At 45.3% G+C, this 25,195-nt stretch overlaps 1 pseudogene; it reads right to left on the reverse strand.

Moving 5' to 3' along the window:
• LOC138651794 (oocyte zinc finger protein XlCOF22-like) overlaps positions 1-24,885 on the reverse strand; it is a 45,269-nt pseudogene extending 20,384 nt beyond the window's left edge.
• Positions 24,886-25,195: the final 310 nt, after the last annotated feature.

The following is a 25,195-nucleotide window of genomic DNA, read 5'->3' on the forward strand; positions in this document are numbered from 1 at the left end:
CACAAGAACGATCCAGGAGTGTACTAGACCAATACTGGAACATTGGCATGGAGCAAAGATCTAAGTGGAGTTAAATAGAGCAGCAGCTAACGAATTAACCTTGTCACCTGTGAAAGGAAACTCAGAAACACCCACCAGAGGAAGTCCATGGACAGAACCAGCCGAAGTACCATTCATGACCACAGGAGGGAGCCCGACAACAGAATTCACAATACAACCCTAACTTTAGCCCCAACCCTAACTTTAGCCCCAACCCTCGCCCCAACCCTAACCCTAGCCCCAACCCTAACCCTAACTCTAACTCTAGCCCTAACCCTAGCCCTAACCCTATCCCTAGCTCTAGCCCTAACCCTAATAGGAGAATGGAAATAAATACATTTTTAAATTTTATGTTTTATGTTTCCCTAAGATTTACTTTTCTAGCGGGTTTTCTAGCGGATTTTTATGATTGGCAGCCATCACACACTAAAAGACGCTTATTATTGCAAAAAAATATTTTTAGCATTAACCCATTTTGAGACCTATAATTTTTCCATATTTTGGTCCACATAGTCATGTAAGGTCTTGTTTTTTGCGGGACGAGTTGACGTTTTTATTGTTAACATTTTTGGCACGTGGCATTTTTTGATCGCTTTTTATTCCGATTTTTGTGAGGCAGAATGACCAAAAACCAGCTATTCATGAATTTCTTTTGGGGTGGGGGTGCGTTTATACTGTTCCGCGTTTGGTAAAATGGATAAAGCAGTTTTATTCTTCGGGTCAGTACGATTACAGTGATACCTCATTTACATGATTTTTTTTATGTTTTGGCGCTTTTTATATGATAAAAACTATTTTATGGCAGCTCGTTTTTTGCGGGACAAGATGACGTTTTCTGCATTACCGTGGTTATTTATATCCGTCCTTTTTAATCGCGTGTTATTCCACTTTTTGTTCGGCAGTATGATAATAAAGCGTAGTTTTTTGCCTCTTTTTTTTATTTTATTTTTTTACGGTGTTCACTGAAGGGGTTAACTAGTGGGAATGTTTTATAGATTGGGTCGTTACGGACGCGGCGATACTAAATATGTGTACTTTTATTGTTTGTTTTTTTAAATTTAAATAAAGAAATGTATTCATGGGAACAATATATATATATTTTTTTCTTTATTTAGAAATTTTTTTTTTTTTTTTACACATCTAAAACTTTTTTACTTTGTCCCAGGGGGGACATCACTGTATAGTGACAGATCGCTGATCTGACACTATGCAGAGCACTGTGTCAGATCAGTGATCTGGCGTGCCCTGATCCTTGGTTACCAGCGCCTGCTCTGGACCGGGAAGTAGCCCCACGGCCATTTTGGATCCGGGGCCTGCAGGGAGGAGACGCTCGGTACAAGGTGAGCACATCGCCTTGTACCGATCGTCTTAGGGAAGCACAAAGGGAGCTTCCTCCCTGTGCGATGCTTCCCTATGCCCCCGGAACACTGCGATCATGTTTGATCGCGGTGTGCTGGGGGTTAATGTGCCGGGGGCAGTCCGTGACCGCTCCTGGCACATAGTGCCGAATGTCAGCTGCGATAGTCAGCTGACACCCGGCCGCGATCGGCTGCGCTCCCCCGTGAGCGCGGCCGATCGCCTATGACGTACTATCCCGTCACTGGGAATTAAGTCCCAAGTCACCTTTACGGGATAGTACGTCATATGGGATTAAGGGGTTAAAGTATTTTGTTTTCTTCTTTACATCTACTAATGAATCCTATATATTTTAGGCCACAGATAGTATGGGGCGGCCTAGTTACTACGATACTTACATGCCAATAATTGTGTCTGGGCTTGCAATGTACGATGGTCCATTAGGCTGGGCCAGAGGCACCGAAAACCAACCCATTCCATAATAGAAAGGTTTGTCCATTCATCGTGATACCTGCATCTATGGAATAACTTGCCTTATACTCTGCCTCCTGATGAACCGTGGGTCAGGAAATGCGTCGAGGCCATGAGGCTACTTGCTGGAAGCTAAGTTTTTTCTTTGGGTTAACACCCGTGTATGCTTCTTCCCTGCATTGCTCATCAGTGTTCACAAAAAAATGGTGCATTGCTTTGAGTTGATATGTGATCTATGATGGGTATGCTACCATTATTTTGAATCAGGCCGTATATCTTGTTATCTTATGGCTTTATTATTCCCCCTCTTGTCTGGTTATTTCTGAGTCCTATGGAATACAGGCTTTGTCTATACATGAAGCGGCCATTATAGCCATTACAATATAGGATTTCTGTTTGATATATGCTACTCTATTATAAGTTATATATACTAGCACTTTATGATGGGGGAATTGAATTATCATTTTCTGTACTATAGCCTTTTTTATTAAGTGCTTTCCTTTCATCTCTTTTTGCTGCTTATTGTTTTCCCACCTATAGTCTAATAGTTATTTAACAGGGCGAGTTGGGGATAGCCGCCGCTGAGTGGAGGCGCCAAAAATCGTGTCTATTAGGGTGCCAACCTCCACTGGTAGGTAGGGATAGCAGCTAAGCATAGGGAAACTGTTAGATTATTGTTACGGAGTAGATCTACATTATCATTTTGTTACACTGGGTTTTGGTGTTTTTTAAAGTAACTTGGCATTAAACTTTATTATTTTTAAGGGATTACATGTTGCACAGTTGATTATTTTCCCTGTTTTTGCATTTTATACTTTCTCCTCATAATAGAAAGCAGCAGGGATAAAAAAAAATGAAGAAATCCGCACAGAATCCGCAACAAATCTGCCAAAAAAACAACAAAAACTGCAAAAAAAAAGTGCAGATTCTTACCTGTGTTTTCTGCCAAGAAATGCAGAATCTGCACAGAAAATTCCAGTCAAATCGTGTGCACATAGCCTTAAAATGAAAGAAAATATCACAGTTTTAGCAACAAGAAATATCTGTAAATATAGGGAAAGCAGAGTTACTGCATAATGTTAGTTACGTCACATTCATAACAACTTTATTATACTGTACTATCCTATACACTGGAGCGTAGATAGAAGTCACAGGTCCAAAAGCAATAGCTGCCCAACTTAAAGGAAAAAATATATACCCGTATATACTCGAGTATAAGCCGGCCCAAGTATAAGCCGACCCCCCTAATTTTGCAACAAAAAACTGGGAAAACGTAATGACTCGAGTATAAGCCTAGGGTGGGAAATGCAGCAGCTACCGGTAAATGTCAAAAAAGAATCAGGAGCCCCATATAATGCTCCATACAGTTCATTATGGCCCCAAAAGATGCTCCATATTAAAATATGCCCCGTATAATGCTCCATACAGTTTATGATGGGCTCCATAAGATGCTCCATATTAAAATATGCCCCATATAATGCTGCACAAATGTTGATTATGACCCCATAAGATGCTCCATAGACACATTTGCCCCATATAATGCTCCACAAATGTGGATTATGGCCCCATAAGATGCTCCATGCAGATATTTGCCCCATATAATGCTGCACATGGCTCTATACAGATATTTGCCCCATATAATGCTGCACAAAGCCCCATAAGATGCTCCATACAGATATTTGCCCCATATAATGCTGCACATGGCCCCATACAGATATTTGCCCCATATAATGCTGCACATGGCCCCATAAGATGCTCCATACAGATATTTGCCCCATATAATGCTACACATGGCTCCATACAGATATTTGCCCCATATAATGCTGCACATGGCCTCATAAGATGCTCCATACGGATATTTGCCCCATATAATGCTGTACATGGCCCCAGAGAGATATTTGCCCATTATAATGCTGCACATGGCCCCATAAGATGCTCCACACAGATACTTTCCACACAGATACTCTCTTTCAAGCCACATATCCAAGCCCTTGCCTCCTCTTGCCGATTCCAACTCAAAAACATTTCCCGGATCCGTACATTCCTTGATCATGAAACCACAAAAACACTAGTGCATGCCCTTATCATCTCCCGCCTTGACTACTGCAACCTCCTACTCTCTGGCCTCCCTTCTAGCACTCTGGCACCACTCCAATCCATCTTAAACTCTGCTGCCCGACTAATCCACCTGTCTCCCCGTTATTCCCCAGCCTCCCCTCTCTGCCAGGCCCTTCACTGGCTTCCTATTGCCCAGAGGTTACAGTTCAAAACACTAACAATAACATACAAAGCCATTCACAATCTGACTCCTCCATACATCTGTGACATGGTCTCCCGCTACCTACCTACACGCAACCTTCGATCATCTCATGATCTCCTACTCTACTCCTCTCTCATCTCTTCCTCCCACAACCGCATCCAAGACTTCTCCCGTGCATCCCCCATACTCTGGAACTCTCTATCCCAACACATCAGGCTCTCACCTACCATGGAAACCTTCAAAAGGAACCTGAAGACCCACCTCTTCCGACAAGCCTACAACCTGCAGTGATCCCCAGTCTACTGAAGCGCCACATGACCAGCTCTACCCTCACCTAGTGTATCCTCACCCATCCCCTGTAGACTGTGAGCCCTCGCGGGCAGGGTCCTCTCTCCTCCTGTACTTGTGTGTGCCTTGTTTTACTCATGTTTATTGTACTTGTCTATATTTGCCCCATTCACATGTAAAGCGCCATGGAATAAATGGCGCTATAAAAATGAATAATAATAATAATACTTGCCCCATATAATGCTGCACATGGCCCCATACAGATATTTGCCCCATATAATGCTGTACATGGCCCCATACAGATATTTGCCCTATATAATGCTGCACATGGCCCCATACAGATATTTGCCCCATATAATGCTGCACATGGCCTCAGAGATATTTGCCCCATGTAATGCTGCACATAGCTCCATAAGATGCTCCATACAGATATTTTCCCCCATATAATGCTGCACATGGCCCCATACAGATATTTGCCCCATATAATGCTGATTATGGCCCCATAAGATGCTCCATACAGACATTTGCCCCAAATGCTGTTTCTGCGATTAAAAAAATAAAAAATGACATACTCACCACTCAGGCCCCCGACACTTGCTATACTCACCTTTCCCGTTCCACCGCCAACCGCTGCTGTGTCTTCCCCGTCCTCTGCACTGACGTTCAGGCAGAGGGCGACGCGCACTAATCGCGTCATTGCGCCCTCTGACCTGCGTGTCACTGCAGAGGACGCCGAAGGTGGAACGCAGAAAGGTGAGTATAGCGCACTGCCTCGGCCATACTCACCTGCTCCTGGCGCGTCCCTGCACGTCTGTTCCCCGGCACCAGCAGCTTCTTCCTGTAGTGAGCGGTCACATGCTACCGCTCATTACAGTAATGAATATGCGGCTCCACCCCTATGGGAGTGAAGTGGGGTCCATATTCATTACTGTAATGAGCGGTACCATGTGGCCGCTCACTACAGGAAGAAGCTGCCGGCGTCGGGGAACCAGGAACGTGCAGGGATGCGCCAGAAGCAGGTATTATTACACAGCTCCGTTCCCCCTCCCCTGCCGACCCCTGGGTATGACTCGAGTATAAACCGAGAGCATTACTTTCAGCCCAAAAAAGTGGGCTGAAAATCTCGGCTTATACTCGAGTATATACGGTATATACTGTATATTTGGCAGAGTCATGTCTCCCGACTCTGCAGACCTCATACTGCTGTTGTACTTGGCAGGCCCTGATCAGATGGAATGGAGATGAATGAGACCAAAGTTCAAGAATAAACTTTCCTTTACTTAGCAAGAACTTAATGAGAAGTACTGTATATACTTCAGATAGGAGGCACAACACTGTGAATGCTTCTTCTGCATTATGCAGAGTCAGGAACTTTACGGTTATATGTGGGGGTACATATCTTTTGTTATAAGCCACAATAGTCCAGCAAACTTGAGCCAAGAACCTCGCCCTACTCTTTGTCTCTGCTATGCTCCCTGCCTGGAATCCGAGTTCCCACTGCCATTATATCTTTGCTTACCTTCAGCATGTACTATTTGATGTCTCCCTCCTGGCACACAACACATATCAATTCAGGAGGACTGCAATCAGATAGACCAAAGGTCTGTATTTCTAACTTTCTATCTGACTCATCACAAGTAAATTGTTCTCCTGTGTGCCCATATATCTCAGTATGAGGTCTCCCACATAGTATGATGGCATCCACAGACCCCACTGTTATGATGCGGTGGTCTAGGAGCAACATGGAACGAGCTCTGAAGGAAGTGGTAACTGTACTGACCGCAGTTCCTAAGCTCAACACAACACTAGAAGTAGCCGTGGAATGCTCCTAACTCTCCCTAGGCATCTCGTCACAGCCTAAGAGCTAACTACCCCTAAAGACAGAAGCAGGAAAACTATCTTGCCTCAGAGAAAATCTCCAAAGGATAGATTAGCCCCCCACAAATAATGACTGTGAGTGGAGAGGGAAAAGACATACACAGAATGAAACCAGGATGAGCACAGGAGGCCAGTCTAGCTTGATAGATAGGACAGGATGGAATACTGTGCGGTCAGTATAAAACACTACAAAAATCCACGCAGAGTTTACAAAAAAAATCTCCACACCTGACTAAAGGTGTGGAGGGTAAATCTGCTTCCCAGAGCTTCCAGCAAGACAGAATTAATTCATACTGATAACGCTGGACAAACATAGAAAGCACTGAACGGATAAGTCCACAATCTGTGAACAGAAAAGCGCAAGCAAAAACTTAGCTTTGCTGAACTGGTCAGGATAACAGGGAAATCCAAAGAGATGTGAATCCAACCAGGAACCATTTACAAGTGGCACAGGCTGAAGAAAAAGCCAGGCCTAAATAGCCGAGCAGAAGAGACGATAAGTGGAGGCAGCTGATGACAGCTAACTCCAAGGAGCAGCCAAACCACTTGAAACCACAAGAGGGAGCCCAAGAGCAGAACTCACAAAAGTGCCACTTACAACCACCGGAGGGAGCCCAAGAGCGGAATTCACAACAGTACCCCCCCCCCTTGAGGAGGGGTCACCGAACCCTCACCAGAGCCCCCAGGCCGATCAGGACGAGCCAAATGAAAAGCACGAACCAAATCGGTGGCATGGACATCGGAGGCAACAACCCAAGAATTATCCTCCTGGCCATAACCCTTCCACTTGACAAGATACTGAAGCCTCCGCCTCGAAAAACGAGAATCCAAAATCTTCTCAACCTCATATTCCAACTCTCCCTCAACCAACACCGTGGCAGGAGGGTCAACCGAGGGAACAACGCGCACCACATATCTCCGCAACAAAGATCTATGGAAAACATTATGAATGGCAAAAGAGGCTGGAAGAGCCAAACGAAAAGACACCGGATTAATAATTTCAGAAATTTTATAAGGACCAATAAACCGAGGCTTAAACTTAGGGGAAGAAACCTTCATAGGAACATGACGAGAAGACAACCAAACCAAATCCCCCACACGAAGCCGGGGACCAACACACCGACGGCGGTTAGCAAAACGTTGAGCCTTTTCCTGAGACAACGTCAAATTGTCCACCACATGAGTCCAAATCTGCTGCAGCCTGTCCACCACAGAATCAACACCAGGACAATCAGAAGGCTCAACCTGCCCAGAAGAAAAACGAGGATGAAAACCAAAATTACAAAAGAAAGGTGAAACCAAAGTAGCCGAACTAGCCCGATTATTAAGGGCAAACTCGGCCAACGGCAAGAAAGACACCTAATCATCCTGATCAGCAGACACAAAGCATCTCAAATAGGTCTCCAAGGTCTGATTAGTTCGCTCAGTTTGGCCATTAGTCTGAGGATGAAACGCCGAAGAAAAAGACAAATCAATGCCCATCCTAGCACAAAAGGCCCGCCAAAATCTAGAGACAAACTGAGAACCTCTGTCAGACACAATATTCTCCAGAATGCCATGCAAACGAACCACATGCTGAAAAAATAATGGAACCAGATCTGAGGAGGAAGGCAACTTAGGCAAAGGTACCAGATGGACCATTTTAGAGAACCGGTCACAAACAACCCAGATAACAGGCATCTTCTGGGAAACAGGAAGATCCAAAATAAAATCCATGGAAATATGCGTCCAGGGCCTCTCAGGGACCGGCAAAGGCAAAAGCAACCCACTAGTGCGGGAACAGCAAGACTTGGCCCGGGCGCAAGTCCCACAGGACTGCACAAAAGCACGCACATCGCGCGACAAGGAAGGCCACCAAAAGGACCTAGCAACCAAATCTCTGGTACCAAAAATCCTAGGATGACCAGCCAACACTGAACAATGAACCTCAGAAATTACCTTACTTGTCCATCTATCAGGAACAAACAGCTTCCCCACTGGACAGCGGTCAGGCCTATCAGCCTGAAATTCCTGAAGCACCCGCCGCAAATCAGGGGAGATAGCAGAAAGAATCATCCCCTCCTTTAGAATGCCAACCGGCTCAAGGACTCCAGGAGAATCAGGTGAAAAACTCCTAGAGAGGGCATCAGCCTTAACATTCTTAGATCCCAGAAGATACGAGACCACAAAATCAAAACGGGAGAAAAACAGGGACCATCAAGCCTGTCTAGGATTGAGCCGCTTGGCTGACTCGAGGTAAATCAGATTCTTATGATCGGTCAGGACCACAACGCGGTGTTTAGCTCCCTCAAGCCAATGTCGCCACTCCTCAAACGCCCACTTCATAGCCAACAACTCCCGATTGCCGACATCATAATTGCGTTCTGCAGGCGAAAACTTTCTGGAAAAAAAAGCACACGGTTTCATCAAAGAACCATCAGACTCCCTCTGAGACAAAACGGCCCCTGCCCCAATCTCAGAAGCGTCGACCTCAACCTGAAAAGGAAGAGAAACATCCGGCTGACGCAACACAGGGGCAGAAGTAAATCAGCGTTTAAGCTCCTGAAAGGCCTCAACAGCCTCAGAGGAACAATTCGTCACATCAGCGCCTTTCTTCGTCAAATCAGCAAGGGGCTTAACCACACTGGAAAAGTTGGCAATGAAATGGCGATAGAAATTAGCAAAGCCCAAAAATTTTTGAAGGCTCTTCACAGATGTGGGTTGGATCCAGTCATGAATAGCTTGGACCTTAACAGGATCCATTTCTATAGACGAGGGAGAAAAAATAAAACCCAAAAAAGAGACCTTCTGAACTCCGAATAGGCACTTAGACCCCTTCACAAACAAAGCATTATCACGAAGGATCTGGAACACCATCCTGACCTGCTTCACATGAGACTCCCAATCATCGGAAACAATCAAAATATCATCCAAATATACGACCATGAATTTATCAAGATAATTGCGGAAAATATCATGCATGAAAGACTGGAACACAGATGGAGCATTAGAGAGCCCAAATGGCATCACAAGGTATTCAAAATGGCCTTCGGGCGTATTAAATGCAGTTTTCCATTCGTCACCCTGTTTAATACGAACAAGATTATATGCCCCTCGGAGGTCAATCTTAGTAAACCAACTAGCCCCCTTAATCTGAGCAAATAAATCAGTAAGCAAAGGCAAGGGGTATTGGAATTTGACCGTGATCTTATTAAGAAGACGATAATCAATACAGGGTCTCAAGGAGTCATCCTTCTTAGCAACAGCAAAGAAACCCGCTCCCAATGGTGACGAAGAGGGACGAATATGCCCCTTCTCCAAAGACTCCTTGACATAACTCCGCATGGCGGCATGCTCTGGCACAGACAGATTGAAAAGTCAGCCCTTAGGGAACTTGCAACCAGGAATCAAGTTAATAGCACAATCACAGTCCCTGTGCGGAGGAAGGGAACTGGACTTGGGCTCATCAAATACATCCTGGAAATCCGACAAAAACTCAGGGACCTCAGAAGAGGGGGAAGAGGAAATTGACATCACAGGAACGTCACTATGTACCCCTTGACAACCCCAACTAGTCACCGACATAGTTTTCCAATCCAGCACCATATTATGTTCCTGTAACCATGGAAAACCCAGTACAACAACATCATGCAGGTTATGCAACACCAGAAAACGGCAATCTTCCTGATGTGCTGGAGCCATGTACATAGTCATCTGTGTCCAGTACTGAGGTTTATCCTTGGCCAAGGGTGTAGCATCAATACCCCTCAAAGGAATAGGGCTCTGCAAAGGCTGCAAGGAAAAACCACAGCGCCTGGCGAATTCTAAGTCCATTAAGTTCAGGGCAGCGCCTGAATCCACAAATGCCATGACAGAAAAGGACGACAATGAGCAAATCAGGGTCACAGATAAGAGAAATTTCGGCTGTATAGTACTAATGGTAACAGACCTAGCGACTCTCTTAGTACGCTTAGGGCAATCAGAGATAACATGAGCAGAATCACCACAGTAAAAACACAGCCTATTCTGACGTCTGAATTCCTGCCGTTCTGTTCTAGTCAAAATCCTATCACATTGCATAGGTTCTGGACTCTGCTCAGAGGATACTGCCATATGGTGCACAGCTTTGCGCTCGCGCAGACGCCGATCAATCTGAATGGCTAGAGACATAGATTCGCTCAAACCGGCAGGCGTAGGAAAGCCCACCATAACATCTTTAAGGGCTTCAGAAAGACCTTTTCTGAAAATAGCAGCCAGAGCCTCTTCATTCCATTTAGTGAGCACAGACCATTTTCTAAATTTCTGGCAGTATAACTCTGCCGCTTCCTGACCTTGACACAAGGCCAACAGGGTTTTTTCTGCATGATCCACAGAGTTAGGTTCGTCATACAATAATCCGAGCGCTTGAAAAAATGCATCAACATTCAATAATGCCGGATCCCCTGTTTCAAGAGAAAAAGCCCAGTCTTGAGGGTCACCACGCAGCAAGGATATGATTATTTTTACTTGCTGAATGGGATCACCAGAAGAACGGGGTTTTAAAGCAAAAAACAATCTGCAGTTATTTTTAAAGTTCAAAAACTTGGATCTGTCCCCAAAAAACAAATCAGGAGTAGGAATTCTAGGCTCTAAAGCCGGAGTCTGGACAACATAGTCCTGGATACTCTGTACTCTTGCAGCAAGTTGATCCACACGAGAAAACAAACCCTGAACATCCATGCCAAAGCATATATCCTGAACCACCCAGATATCAAGAGGAAAAAAAGACAAACCAGAGTACAGAAAAAAAAATGGTTCAGAACTTTCTTTTCCTTCTTTTGAGATGCATTTAATTCATTTTTGGCCACTTGTACTGTTATGATGCGGTGGTCTAGGAGCAACATGGAACGAGCTCTGAAGGAAGTGGTAACTGTACTGACCGCAGTCCCTAAGCTCAACACAACACTAGAAGTAGCCGTGGAATGCTCCTAACTCTCCCTAGGCATCTCGTCACAGCCTAAGAGCTAACTACCCCTAAAGACAGAAGCAGGTAAACTATCTTGCCTCAGAGAAAATCCCCAAAGGATAGATTAGCCCCCCACAAATAATGACTGTGAGTGGAGAGGGAAAATACATACACAGAATGAAACCAGGATGAGCACAGGAGGCCAGTCTAGCTTGATAGATAGGACAGGATGGAATACTGTGCGGTCAGTATAAAACACTACAAAAATCCACGCAGAGTTTACAAAAAAAATCTCCACACCTGACTAAAGGTGTGGAGGGTAAGTCTGCTTCCCAGAGCTTCCAGCAAGACAGAATTAATTCATACTGATAACGCTGGACAAACATAGAAAGCACTGAACGGATAAGTCCACAATCTGTGAACAGAAAAGCGCAAGCAAAAACTTAGCTTTGCTGAACTGGTCAGGATAACAGGGAAATCCAAAGAGATGTGAATCCAACCAGGAACCATTTACAAGTGGCACAGGCTGAAGAAAAAGCCAGGCCTAAATAGCCGAGCAGAAGAGACGATAAGTGGAGGCAGCTGATGACAGCTAACTCCAAGGAGCAGCCATACCACTTGAAACCACAAGAGGGAGCCCAAGAGCAGAACTCACAAAAGTGCCACTTACAACCACCGGAGGGAGCCCAAGAGCGGAATTCACAACACCCCACACAGTATGACAGCCCCACAGCACCTCACACAGTATTGTGGCCACCGCAACCTGCTACAAAATAAGGACCCCCACTCAGTATGGAGATATTTACAGTCCACCACAACCCCATACTCAGAATAATGACCCCGGCCAGCCATTCAGTATGAGAGTCCCAACAGCTCTTCTCTTAATATTAAGCCCCTCACAATTCCTGATATTTAAAAATAACACACACACTACTCACCCAACTGGGTTCCTGAGGTGTGCTGCTCCAGTCTGTGACATGTGAGTACTGTGGCTCCATACTATAGGAGTGATGTAGTAATGTCATTGTGCCTGTAGTGCACGGAGTCTCAGACTCACAAGCGAAGGCTGAATGGTGGATCAGGAACTTTTTACTCCCTGATTCACTATTCTATTCAATGGTATCACCGTCATGGAAATGTGGATATCGCTGAAATTCTGATGATGGGAAGGAGAGGGTGACTAAGGCTAAGTGAGCATTTATTAATTAGCTGTGAGGTTGTCGGATGGGTGGATGGTATCATATTGCGCATGTAGGGGACAGTACTGTGGGAACATTAGAAAGTGGGGAGAAGGCAGTACTGTGGGAACATTATACCATGTGTGAGGGAAGCTGCTATTGTGGGAATATTAACCACTTAACGAACGCCGATATGCCTTTTAACAGCGGTAGTTAAGGGTACTTAAACCACAGCGTTGTTAATTAACGGCGCTGTGGAAAAAGTATATAGAGCCCCCCAGAGTTGGATTTTCTCTGGGGTCTCGGTTGCCGGGGGTAGTCGAGACCTCAGAGAACATGATTCGGGTCGGTTTTTACCGGCCAACTAGGTTGAGATCGCTGGTATTAACCATTTACCAGTGACCGCAAAAAAAGCATGATTTGCCATTTAATTTCTCTGTCCTCCGATGTGATCGCACATCGGAGGACAGAGAAATAGGGTCCCCGATCCCCCCCACCCCCCGGTACCTCCCGGTGCTCTTTGGCCCTTGTGGTTCCCCATGGGCACCGCCATCTTCTCCCGGTAAGAAAATGGCGGGCGCATGCGCAGTGCGCCCGCCTGCTGGCAGATCTTGGGATAGCCGAAACCCCAAAGAACATGATCTGGCTCGGTTTTTACTGACCCATGTTTTGCGATCGCCGGTATTAAACGTTTACCAGCGGCTGCAAAAAAAAGTCTGATGTGACATTCAATGTCTCTGTCCTCTGATGTGAACGCACATCAGAGAATAGAGAAATAGGGTCCCCGATCCCCCCCGATACTTAACAGTGTCTCCCGGTGTCCCTGGGTCCTCCTGCTTTCCCTCACGGTCGCTGGCGTCTTCCTCCGGTAAGAAAATGGTGGGCGCATGCACAGTGTGCCCACTGAGTTCTTCCAGACGGCACCCGGCAACAAGAAGATTTTTCCCATTATTTCATTTTGGTCACTGTGATATTTATTTCCATTTTCCAATTAGGGTTACAGTTGGGCTAAAGTGAGTTGGGCTAAAGTTACGATTAGGGTTGGGGCTAATTAAGGGTTAGGGTTGGTGCTAAAGTTAGTGTTAGGGCTAGGGTTGGGGCTAAAGTTAGGGTTAGAGTTGGGATAAGGGTTAGGGTTGGGATTAAGGTTAGGTTTAAGATTAGGGTTAGGGTTGGGATTAGGGTTAGGTTTGGGATTAGAGTTTGTATTAAGGTTAGGGTTGAGATTAGTGTTAGGTTTGGGATTAGGGTTAGGTTTGGGATTAGGGTTATGGTTGGGATTAGGGTTAGGGGTATATTGGGGTTAGGGTTGGGATTAGGGTTAGGTTTGTGGTTAGGGTTGAGATTATGGCTAGGGGTGTGTTGGGATTAGGGTTGTGATTAGGGTTATGGTAAGGGTTGAGATTAGGGGTGTGTTGGGGTTAGGGTTGTGATTAGGATTATTGATAGGGTTGTGATTAGGGTAAGGGGTGTGTTGGGGTTAGGATTGGGATTAGGGTTAGGTTTGTGGTTAGGGTTGAGATTATGGCTAGGGGTGTGTTGGCCTTAGGGTTTTGATTAGGGTTGGGATTAGGGTTAGGGGTGTGTTGGGGTTAGGGTTGTGATTAGGGTTATGGTAAGGGTTGAGATTAGGGGTGTGTTGGGGTTAGGGTTGTGATTAGGATTATGGATAGGGTTGTGATTAGAGTAAGGGGTGTGTTGGGGTTAGGGTTGGAGTTAGATTTGGGAGGTTTCCACTGTTTAGGTACATCAGGGGGTCTCCAAACGTGACATGGCTCCACCATTGATTCCAGCCAATTTTGCGTTCAAAGAGTCAAATGGTGCACTCTACTTTCTGAGCTCTGCCGTGCGCCCAAACAGTGGTTTACCCCCACATATGGGGCATCAGCATACTCGGGACAAATTGGACAACAACTTTTGGCGTCCAGTTTCTCTTGTTATGCTTGGAAAAATAAAAATATTGGGGCAAAAAAATCATTTTGTGGAAAAAAATATATATACTGTATTTTATTTTCATGGCTCTGTGTCAAACTTCTGTGAAGCACTTGGGCGTTCAAAATGGTCACCACACATCTAGATAAGCTCCTTGGGGATCTATTTTCCAAAATGGGGTCACTTATGGGGGATTTCTACTGTTTAGGCACATAAGGGGCTCTGCAAACGGAACATGACACCCGCAGACCATTCCATCAAAGTCTGCATTCCAAAACATCACTACTTCCCTTCCGAGCCACGACGTGTGCCCAAACAGTAGTTTTCTAACACATGTGGGGCATCAGTGTACTCAGGAAAAACTGGACAACAACTTTTGGAGTCCAATTTCTCCTGTTACCTTTGTGAAAATAAAAAATTGTGGGCTAAAAAATAATTTTTGAGGTAAAAAAAGATTTTGTTATTTTCACGGCTCTACGTTATAAACTTCTGTGAAGCACTTTTGGGTTCAAAGTACTCACCACATATCTAGATACGTTCCTTAATGGGTCTAGTTTCCAAAATGGTGTCAGTTGTGGGGGGTTTCCACTGTTTAGGCACATCAGGGGCTCTCCAAACGCAACATGGCATCCGATCTCAATTCCAGCCAATTCTGCATTGAAAAAGTCAAACGGCAAGCCATGAAGTACTATATGTCATGAAAAAACAATCTTAGAATCAGCGGGATCCGTTAAAGCGTTACAGAGTTATAACCTCATAAAGTGACAGTGGTCAGAATTGTAAAAATTGGCCTGGTCATTAAGTACCAAATTGGCTCTGTCACTAAGGGGTTAAACTATGTAGGGGGTGGCGGTACTGTAGGAACATTATACTTTATGTGGTGGGATGATGGTACTATGGGAACATTATACTGTGTGAAATTTATGGCAGTACTGTTTGAAGATTATACTGTGTGTGGGGGATGGCGGTACTGTGTGAAGATTATACTGTGTGTGGAGGGAATGTCGGTACTGTAAGAAGATTGTACTGTGCGGGCGTATGGCGCTACTGTGGAAATATCTTTTGTGTGAGACATGACAGTAGTGTGGAAACTTTATAATGTGTGAGAGGCATCATATACAGTACTGTGGGAACATTAGAAAGTTGCAGGATGGCAGTACTGTGGGGACATTATACTGTGTGTGAGGGGGATGCCAGTACTGTGGAAACATTATCCCATGTGTGTGGGAAGCCGCTATTGTGGTTGGTGTGTGGTGGGAAGGTGGTACTGTGGGAACATTATACTGTGTGGAGAGAATTGCGGTACTGTGAGAAGATTATACTGTGTGTGGTGGGATGGAGGTACTATCGGAACTTTATGCTGTGTGTGGGGGTATGGCGGTAGTGTGGAAATGTCTTTTGTGAGAGAGATGCTAGTACCATGGAAACATTTTACTGTGTGAGGGGCATCATATATACTGCATAAGGGGTGTATAAAGCTATGTGCAGACAGTGCATTTCTGATGCGTTTTTGCTGCGTTCTTTCCGCTTGGAAATGGGCCAAAAAACGCTATGGAATCCTTATGCAAGCTTATTCAATGACAATCCTGAAGTGTTGTGCACATGATCAGTAATTTTTTTTCTGCAGCATGTCAATTCTTTTTTGCGTTTCTGCACACATTAACACTGGCGTGGTGGTTCTTATCGCCAGTCAGAGCCCTGCAGGATCATGCTGCCAGTGTGACCCCGCAGCTGTGACTGTGACCCGCAGGCATAGACCGATGAGACTACTGCTCCCATCGGGCTACGTCTGCTGTCATTGATAACAGTGACAGCAGGTGCTGCTGATGGGAGACGTAGCCTCATCTGCCAGCGCCTCGGCTCACAGTTAAAAAAAAATAAAAGAAAATTACATATTCAAATAAAAAATATTGTACTCACCTAACACCACATCCCCGATGCTTCGGCTCCTAGAAATAATGTAAAATAATAAATCACCATATACTCACCTATCTGCCATAGTCCAGGTAATCCTGAGTGTCCGACAGCAATCTCACGTGTAGAACAGTCACATCGGGAGATGTGACCGCTCTACCCAGCCACTAGCGGCACACGAACAGGAGGTAATCGCTCCAGCAGTGTATCACTGAGCTGCTGTGAGAGAGTTCACCAGCGTTCATTGGCTCTGGTGATTTCACTTACGGCACCGCTGAGCGAGAACTTTCCCGTGTAGCAGTGGTGCCGTAAGGGAGTCACTGATATGACTGCTGTCAAAGTCATCAGGATCGTCGTGGGACAATATGGATTATCTTCTCAGCGGACAGGTGAGGAATATTGTGGTTTATTTTTTATTATTGTTGCAGGATACGTTGGCTTTAGGTGGATTAGGCGTTTGTTGAGTATGGTTTAATTAATGATAATCTTTAATAATAATCTTTATTTTTATATAGTGCTAACATATTCCGCAGCGCTTTACAGTTTGCTCACATTATCATCGCTGTCCCCGACGGGGCTCACAATCTAAATTAAGATTATTAAAGGAGTCTGTGTCATTATTTCAAATAAAGGACTTTTTTTGGGTGTCTGTTTTTTTTATACAATATCACTATGGGGTTACTAATGGATAGGCTTTCCTTCTGCTGGTTACTAAAATTACGTGGGAACCAACGCAGTTTTTCTTTTCATTTTTTTAGTTAAAATTTAAACTGTGCAGGAGGTGTGGGTTAAATCCGCGCTGCCTTAATAATGAAGTTCCAAGGATAATAAATTTAAATTTATTATCCTTGGAACTTCATCATTAAGGCAGCGCGGATTTAATCCACACCTCCTGCACAGTTTATATTGTCATACGGCCGTTGATCGGCTTGTGGATCTGCAGCAGCCGAAATCGCTACATGCTCTTCTTTCAAGAAAATCAGGTGAGCAATTCTAAGAAAGCTCTCTTGGTTATTTATTGGATAAGACCCTATTTTGCGCTTTGTGTCTCCATTTTTTGCCCTATAGTATTTCTTTAAAATGAACAGTTGCTGTCTTGATACAGCTTAGGGACATTCATTCTGATAGCTTCCTACATAGGCTGGTGATAATGTGTGTGTTTCTGTTTACTTATCGGCTTAGTAATGAGGTGTGGGGCTGACAACTTTTCATTACTAAAGGTACCTTCACACTTAACAACTTTCCAACGAGAACGACAACGATCCGTGACGTTGCAGCGTCCTGGATAGCGATCTCGTTGTGTTTGACAGGCATCAGCGATCTGGATCCCGCTGTGACATCGCCGGTCGTCGCTAAAAGTCTAGAACTTTATTTGGTCGTTATGTCGGCGTGATTCCTCCTGTTTGACAGCAAAAGCAACGATGCCTGCAATGTTTTTTCATGGAGCAACGACCAGCGAGAACGATAAGTACGTCACTGGATCGCTCCTGCATCGTTCTGCTGTTGCCGTGTTTGACGTCTCCTAGCGACCTAAACAGCGACGTTGCAGCGATCTATATCGCTGTCTATATCGCTGCAGCATCGCTAAATGTGACGGTACCTTAAGCCTAGAGCTCGGTGTCAATGACAGCTGCTGACACCAAGCCCTAATCCCATTACCCTAATGCTACTGCATCAGCAAAAAAAAAGTAGTGATGAACCAAGGAATTACATCACAAAACTTTTTTTAAAATACCTTTATTTAGCGGAAAAAGCAATCATTGCTGTACAAAAATGCATACAAAACAAGGCAAAAACACACGGTTTATCTGCAGCGTTTTACCTGCCAAAAGATGCAGAAACCTTTTCCGAAATGTCTGTAAGCAAATACTCAAAGTGCGCACATAGCCTAAAGGTGTGTCATAAGAGGAAAGAATCCTCAGGGCTGTGCAGTATTTGTACAAAAAGACCGCCATCTGCCATCCAGATGGAATTCTGCAGAATCAATGGGAAGAGGGAGAGTTTCAGGAAGGAAGAGTCTAGATTGTAGACCAGATCAGGTGACCTTGATGACGCAGTTTCCTGTTTTTAAAAGGCCATATCCCAAAAGCCAGAACAGATTTGATGCCAAGCAAAAGAACGGGGTGCTGGGGAAGAATCTGAGGTACCGGGCCATGGTGAAGTTCCCCCCGCCTGTTTGTAGCAGCAAAACCCAGGCAGATCCAGATGAGTCCCAGAGTCCAGACTACGCCAGCCAAGGCCCGAGAACCAGACCTGCGCTGGTCAAGATCCAGATTCCAGACTACACCAGGCAAGAGCGGAGTCCCACCTCTCACTACTTCTGGTACAAGAGACATCCGCCGTTCATTAAGCACCAAAGATTTGCGGAGATTCCGCTCAGTTTTATACGCCTGCAGTGAGCGCAGGAGGCGTGAGTGACCCGGGCCATCGCTTCCAGCACTGACGTCAGTGCAAGTAGCACTGCAAGTAGCGGTCATATACCGGCCTCCAGGCTCACCCACCCACTTCCTGGACCATTTCTCTGCCTGGCTGCCGCACTTCATGTCCTCAGAACTACCAACCCTTATCCTGGGAGACTTCAACATTCCCATTAACAGCCCCACTTCCACATCTGCATCCCAGCTTCTATCACTAACCACTTCCCTAGGCCTCTCACAGCTCTCAACCTCTGAAACACACAAAGACGGTAACACCCTGGACCTGGTCTTTGCCCGGCTCTGTTCAATCTCTTACCTAGATAACTCACCACTTCCCCTCTCTGACCACAACATTCTCTCCTTCACACTCACAACTCCTCGCCCACCCCAGCACCCTCCTACCTACCACACATTCAGAGATCTATATGCCATTAACCCTCATACACTTTCAGACTCCTTACACTCATCATTGTCCCCAATCTCTTCTTTTTCCTGTCCTGATCTGGCTGTACATCACTACAATGACACTCCTAGAAGCACCCTAGACCAAGTAGCTCCCCTCACCCTCAGAACCTCCAAACAAAGAGTGAGACAGCCCTGGCTCACATCGCAAACCCGATTTCTCCAGCGATGCTCCAGGTGTGCTGAACGCTTATGGAGGAAAACTCGCACCCCAGAAGATTTCATACACTTCAAATTTATGTTAAGGACCTATAACTCTGCCCTTCACCTTGCCAAACAGACCTACTTCACCACTCTGATCTCCTCACTATCCAACAACCCCAAGAAACTTTTTAACACCTTTCACTCCCTCCTCAGGCCAAAAGCACAAGACCCTATCACAGATATTTGTGCTGATGACCTGGCCTCCCACTTTATAGAGAAAATAGACAATATCCGTCAGGAAATCCGCTCCCAGACACCAAGTGCAATGACTCCCATTCCTCCCTGCATCTCCCCTGGCTCACTCTCCGCATTTGATCCCATCACAGAAGAAGAAGTCTCCAAGCTCCTCTCCTCTTCTCGTCCGACTACATGCACCACCGACCCCATTCCCTCACACCTCCTCCAGTCTCTCTCTCCAGTCGTCACATCTCACCTAACTACAATTTTTAATCTCTCCCTCTCCTCTGGCATTTTCCCCTCCTCCTTCAAACACTCTGTCATTACACCATTACTAAAAAAAACCACCCTTGACCCATCATGCGCAAACAACTACAGACCGGTCTCCAATCTCCCCTTCATCTCAAAACTCCTGGAGAGCCTAGTCTACTCCCGCCTTACCCATTACCTCTCCACTCATTCCCTCCTAGACCCTTCTCAGTCCGGGTTCCGCCCCCTACATTCAACAGAAACTGCACTCATCAAGGTGACCAATGACCTTCTGACAGCAAAATGTAACGGTGACCACTCTCTGCTCATTCTCCTCGATCTTTCTGCAGCTTTCGACACTGTTGACCACCCTCTCCTTCTCTCTAGGCTCCAGTCACTAGGCATTAAGGACACTGCTCTCTCCTGGTTCTCCTCCTATCTTTCTGACCGCTCCTTCAGTGTACTGTTCTCCGGCTCCACTTCATCTCCTCTCCCCCTCACTGTCGGGGTACATCAGGGCTCAGTCGTTGGCCCCCTTCTCTTCTCCCTCTACACAGCCCCAATTGGACAGACCATCAGCAGATTTGGCTTTCAGTACCATCTTTATGCTGATGACACACAACTATATACGTCATCCCCTGACCTTACCCCCGCTGTACTACAGAACGCCACTGACTGTCTGTCTGCAGTCTCTAACATCATGTCTGCTCTCTATCTGAAACTCAACCTCTCCAAAACTGAACTTCTTCTGCTCCCGCCTTCTACTAGCCTCCCTAAATCTGACATTTCCCTCTCCGTGGGTGGCACCATAATAACGCCTAGGCAGCAGGCACGCTGTCTGGGTGTTATGTTTGACTCTGATCTCTCCTTCGCCTCCCACATACAATCTCTTGACCGCTCGTGCCGCTTACACCTAAAGAACATCTCTAGAATCCGCCCTTTTCTCACCATGGAGACAACAAAAACTCTCACTGTCGCCCTAATCCACTCCCGCCTGCACTACTGCAACTCTCTATTAATTGGCCTCCCCCTCACGCGACTTTCCCCTCTCCAGTCCATCCTTAATGCGGCAGCCAGGGTTGTCCATCTGGCTAATCGTTACTCGGACATGTCCGCTCTTCGCCAGTCGTTACACTGGCTGCCCATTCATTACAGGATGCAATTCAAAGTACTTGTTCTCACCCACAAAGCTCTCCACAGTGCGGCACCCCCTTACATCTCCTCCCTCATTTCTGTCTATCGGCCTAGCCGACCGCTGCGCTCTGCAAACGACTTTCGACTAACCTCTGCACTAATCCGTACCTCCCACTCCCGACTCCAAGACTTCTCCCGTGCTGCGCCAATCCTCTGGAATGCTCTACCCCAAGATATTAGGACCATCCACAACTTGCATAGTTTTAGGCGCTCGCTCAAAACTCATTTGTTCAGAGCGGCCTATCACATTCCCTAATCAGTCATTTTATGTTTGTGTGTGTGTGTAGCCCATTCACTATCTCCATCTACCCCCCACCCCCTGAAGATGGCTGGACCATGATTGTAAATACATCATTGTAAATACACACCTGTACTTTGTATCTCCCCCACCTCATTGTAGATTGTAAGCTCTCACGAGCAGGGTCGTCTTATTTTGCTTTACTACTGTATTGTTAACATTGTTACCTATGACTGTTGTGTTTGAAACTGTTAAACTGTAAAGCGCTGTGGAATATGTTGGCGCTATATAAATAAAGATTATTATTATTATTATTATTATTATAGGGTAATACAACAGACAAGGCAAAAGCCGATTGAAGTGAAGTCAACCAGCGAGCCTTGATAGACTTTGTTAGGAGGACTTATGACCTAACGTGAAGAGGTGGAGACCCTGCAATGGCCTGTGTTCGCAGAAGAGATAGTGTTGTCGACTATACTGTACTAGCTGAAGAGCCCGGCGTTGCCTGGGCATAGTAAATATCTGTGGTTAGTTATAGCACCTCACTTCTCTTATTTTCCCATCACGCCTCTCATTTTCCCAATCACATCTTTCATTTTCCCCCTCACATCTCTCATTTTCTCCCTCACACCTCTCATTTTCCCCTCACTCCTCTTATTTCCCCCCTCACTCCTCTCATTCCCCCCTAACACTTGTCATTTCAACCTCACATCTGTCATTTTCTGATCACTCCACTATTTTTCCTCACTCCTCTCATTTTGCACTCACACCTTTTCATTTTCACCTCACACCTCTCATTTTCACCTCATCACCTCAGTATATACATGTTTGTCATCTCCCTTATATATAGTATACATGTGTATGTCATCTCCTGTATATAGTATATACCTGTATGTCATCTCCCCTGTATATAGTATATACCTGCTGTGTGTCATCTCCCCTATATATAGTATATACCTGAATGTCATCTCCTTCTATATATAGTATATACCTGTATGTCATCTCCTCCTGTATATAGTATATACCTGTGTGTCATCTCCCCTGTATATAGTATATATCTGAGTGTCATCTCCTCCTGCATATAGTATATACCTGCATGTCATCTTCTATATATAGCATATACCTGTATGTCATCTCCTCCTGTATATAGTATATACCTGTGTGTCATCTCCCCTGTATATAGTATATATCTGAGTGTCATCTCCTCCTGCATATAGTATATACCTGCATGTCATCATCTATATATAGCATATACCTGTATGTCATCTCCTCCTGTATATAGTATATACCTGTATGTCATCTCCTCCTGTATATATATGTACCTATATGTCCTCTCCTCCTCTATATAGTATATACCTGTGTGTCATGTCTCCTGTATATAGTATATATCTGTGTGTCATCTCCCCTGTATATAGTATATACCTGTGTGTCATCTCCTCCTGTATTAGACCTCGTTAACACGTTATTTGCTCAGTATTTTTACCTCAGTATTTGTAAGATAAATTGGCAGCCTGATAAATCTCCAGCCAACAGGAAGCCCTCCCCCTGGCAGTATATATTAGCTCACACATACACATAATAGACAGGTCATGTGACTGACAGCTGCCGTATTTCCTATATGGTGCAATTGTTGTAGTTTGTCTGCTTATTAATCAGATTTTTATTTTTGAAGGATAATAACAGACTTGTGTGTGTTTTAGGGCGAGTTTCGTTTGTCAAGTTGTGTGTGTTGAGTGGCGTGTGGCGACATGCATGTAGCGACTTTTGTGAGATGAGTTTTGTGTAGCAACATGCGTGTAGCAACTTTTTGTGTGTCGAGTTGCATGTGACAGGTTAGTGTAGCAAGTTGTGTGCAGCAAGTTTTGCGCATGGCGAGTTTTGCGCGTTGCGAGTATTATGTGTGGTGCCTTTTGAGTATGTGCAAGTTTTGTGTGAGGCAACTTTTGCATGTGTTGCAACTTTTGTGCATGTGGCAATTTTTCCGCGTGTGCAAGTTTTGCATGTGGCGAGTTTTTCATGAGGAGAATTTTGCACTTGTGGCGAGTTTTGCAAGAGCCTAGTTTTTGCATGTGGCGAGTTCTGCGCGTGGCGAGTTTTGAGTGGCGACTTTTGTGTTTTGACTTTTATGTGGCGAGGTTGGTGTATTTGTGGTGAAATGTGTGCTGAGGGTGGTATATGTGTTCAAGCACGTGGTAGTGTGTGGCGCATTTTGTGTGTGTTCATATCCCCGTGTGTGGTGAGTATCCCATGTCGAGGCCCCACCTTAGCAACTGATCGGTATATACTCTTTGGCGCCATCGCTCTCATTCTTTAAGTCCCCCTTGTTCACATCTGGCAGCTGTCAATTTGCCTCCTACACTTTTCCTTTCATTTATTCCCATTATGTAGATAGGGGCAAAATTGTTTGGTGAATTGGAACGCGCGGGGTTAAAATTTCACCTCACAACGAAGCCTATGACGCTCTCAGGGTCCAGACGTGTGACTGTGCAAAATTTTGTTTCTGTAGCTGCGACGCCTCCAACACTTTTCCTTTCACTTTTTTCCCCATTATGTAGATAGGGGCAAAATTGTTTGGTGAATTGGAACGCGCGGGGTTAAAATTTCGCCTCACAATATAGCCTATGACGCTCTCGGGGTCCAGACGTGTGACTGTGCAAAATTTTGTTGCTGTAGCTGTGACGCTTCCAACACTTTTCCTTTCACTTTTTTCCCCATTATGTAGATAGGGGCAAAATTGTTTGGTGAATTGGAACGCGCGGGGTTAAAATTTCGCCTCACAACATAGCCTATGACGCTCTCGGGGTCCAGACGTGTGACTGTGCAAAATTTTGTGGCTGTAGCTGCGACGGTGCAGATGCCAATCCCGGACATACACACACACACACATACACACACACACACACATTCAGCTTTATATAGTAGATGTGTCAGGAAAATCACCATTTTCAGTAGCTAAAGTAACATGTGGTTAGAGGCTGCTATTACAGTGAATATTTGATATCTGATATTGTATATTTCACCTCGTAATTACCCTGTTGTGCATTATTCACTGTTGCCATAGTGATCACAATTCCCCGCCATTATCAGGGAAATAAATAATTACATTGGTTACTTCCAGTTTGTGTGTTGTATCCGGTCACCTGCTTACAGGGGCATAATGGGGGTATTACACTGTGTAACCATGGGGGATGGTGGTACTGTGGGAACATTATACTGTATGATGGGATCATACATACTGTATGCAGGGGTCCCCAACTCCAGTCCTCAAGGCCCACCAACATGTCATGTTTTCAGGATTTCCTTAGTCTTGCCCAGGTAATAATTGCATCACCTGTGCAATGCAAAGGAAATCCTGAAAACATGACCTGTTGGTGGGCCTTGAGGACTGGAGTTGGGGACCCCTGGTATAAGGGGCATAAAGGAGGGATTATACACTCTGTGGGGGCCAAGAAGGGGGCCTGTACTATGAGAACAATCCGTTTCCTCCCTTCCTGTCTTCGATAGTTGGGTCGTATGTATCTATTACAGGAAACAGAACAAAAACGTTATGATTCTTTCAAAGTGGCAACAAAAACACAAAAAGAGTTTAAGTGCTGAAGGGGTTAATGTCCCTCGCCTCAGTAATGGGGAATCTCCACCTACCTCCACCTGCAGAGCTGCACACCACATATATGGCTGTTCTGTGCGCACAGGACCTGTGATGAGGTCACTGGAGGGGAGGAGTCAGGGGTCACATGATCAGGGGCCTCAGTGATGATAATATACGTATCGAAGACGCTACATGGAAACTTCTCCTCAGTCAGTGACATTTCCGCCATTATTTCCCCTCACTACTGGCACAGTTACCCCGCACCGCCTTTTCTACACAGTGTTATGTGTGGAATGTAACGTGTGATTTCTCTGCCTGGAGACAAACAGACCCCACACATGAGGGAGTTATCACCAGTTACCGGACAGCTACTATATGGCGACATATGATTGTGCTATGGGCTCCCTACCAGGAGCTAAAATGCC

This window comes from Ranitomeya imitator, chromosome 10 (genome assembly GCF_032444005.1).
Source record: "Ranitomeya imitator isolate aRanImi1 chromosome 10, aRanImi1.pri, whole genome shotgun sequence".
Lineage (NCBI taxonomy): Eukaryota > Metazoa > Chordata > Amphibia > Anura > Dendrobatidae > Ranitomeya > Ranitomeya imitator.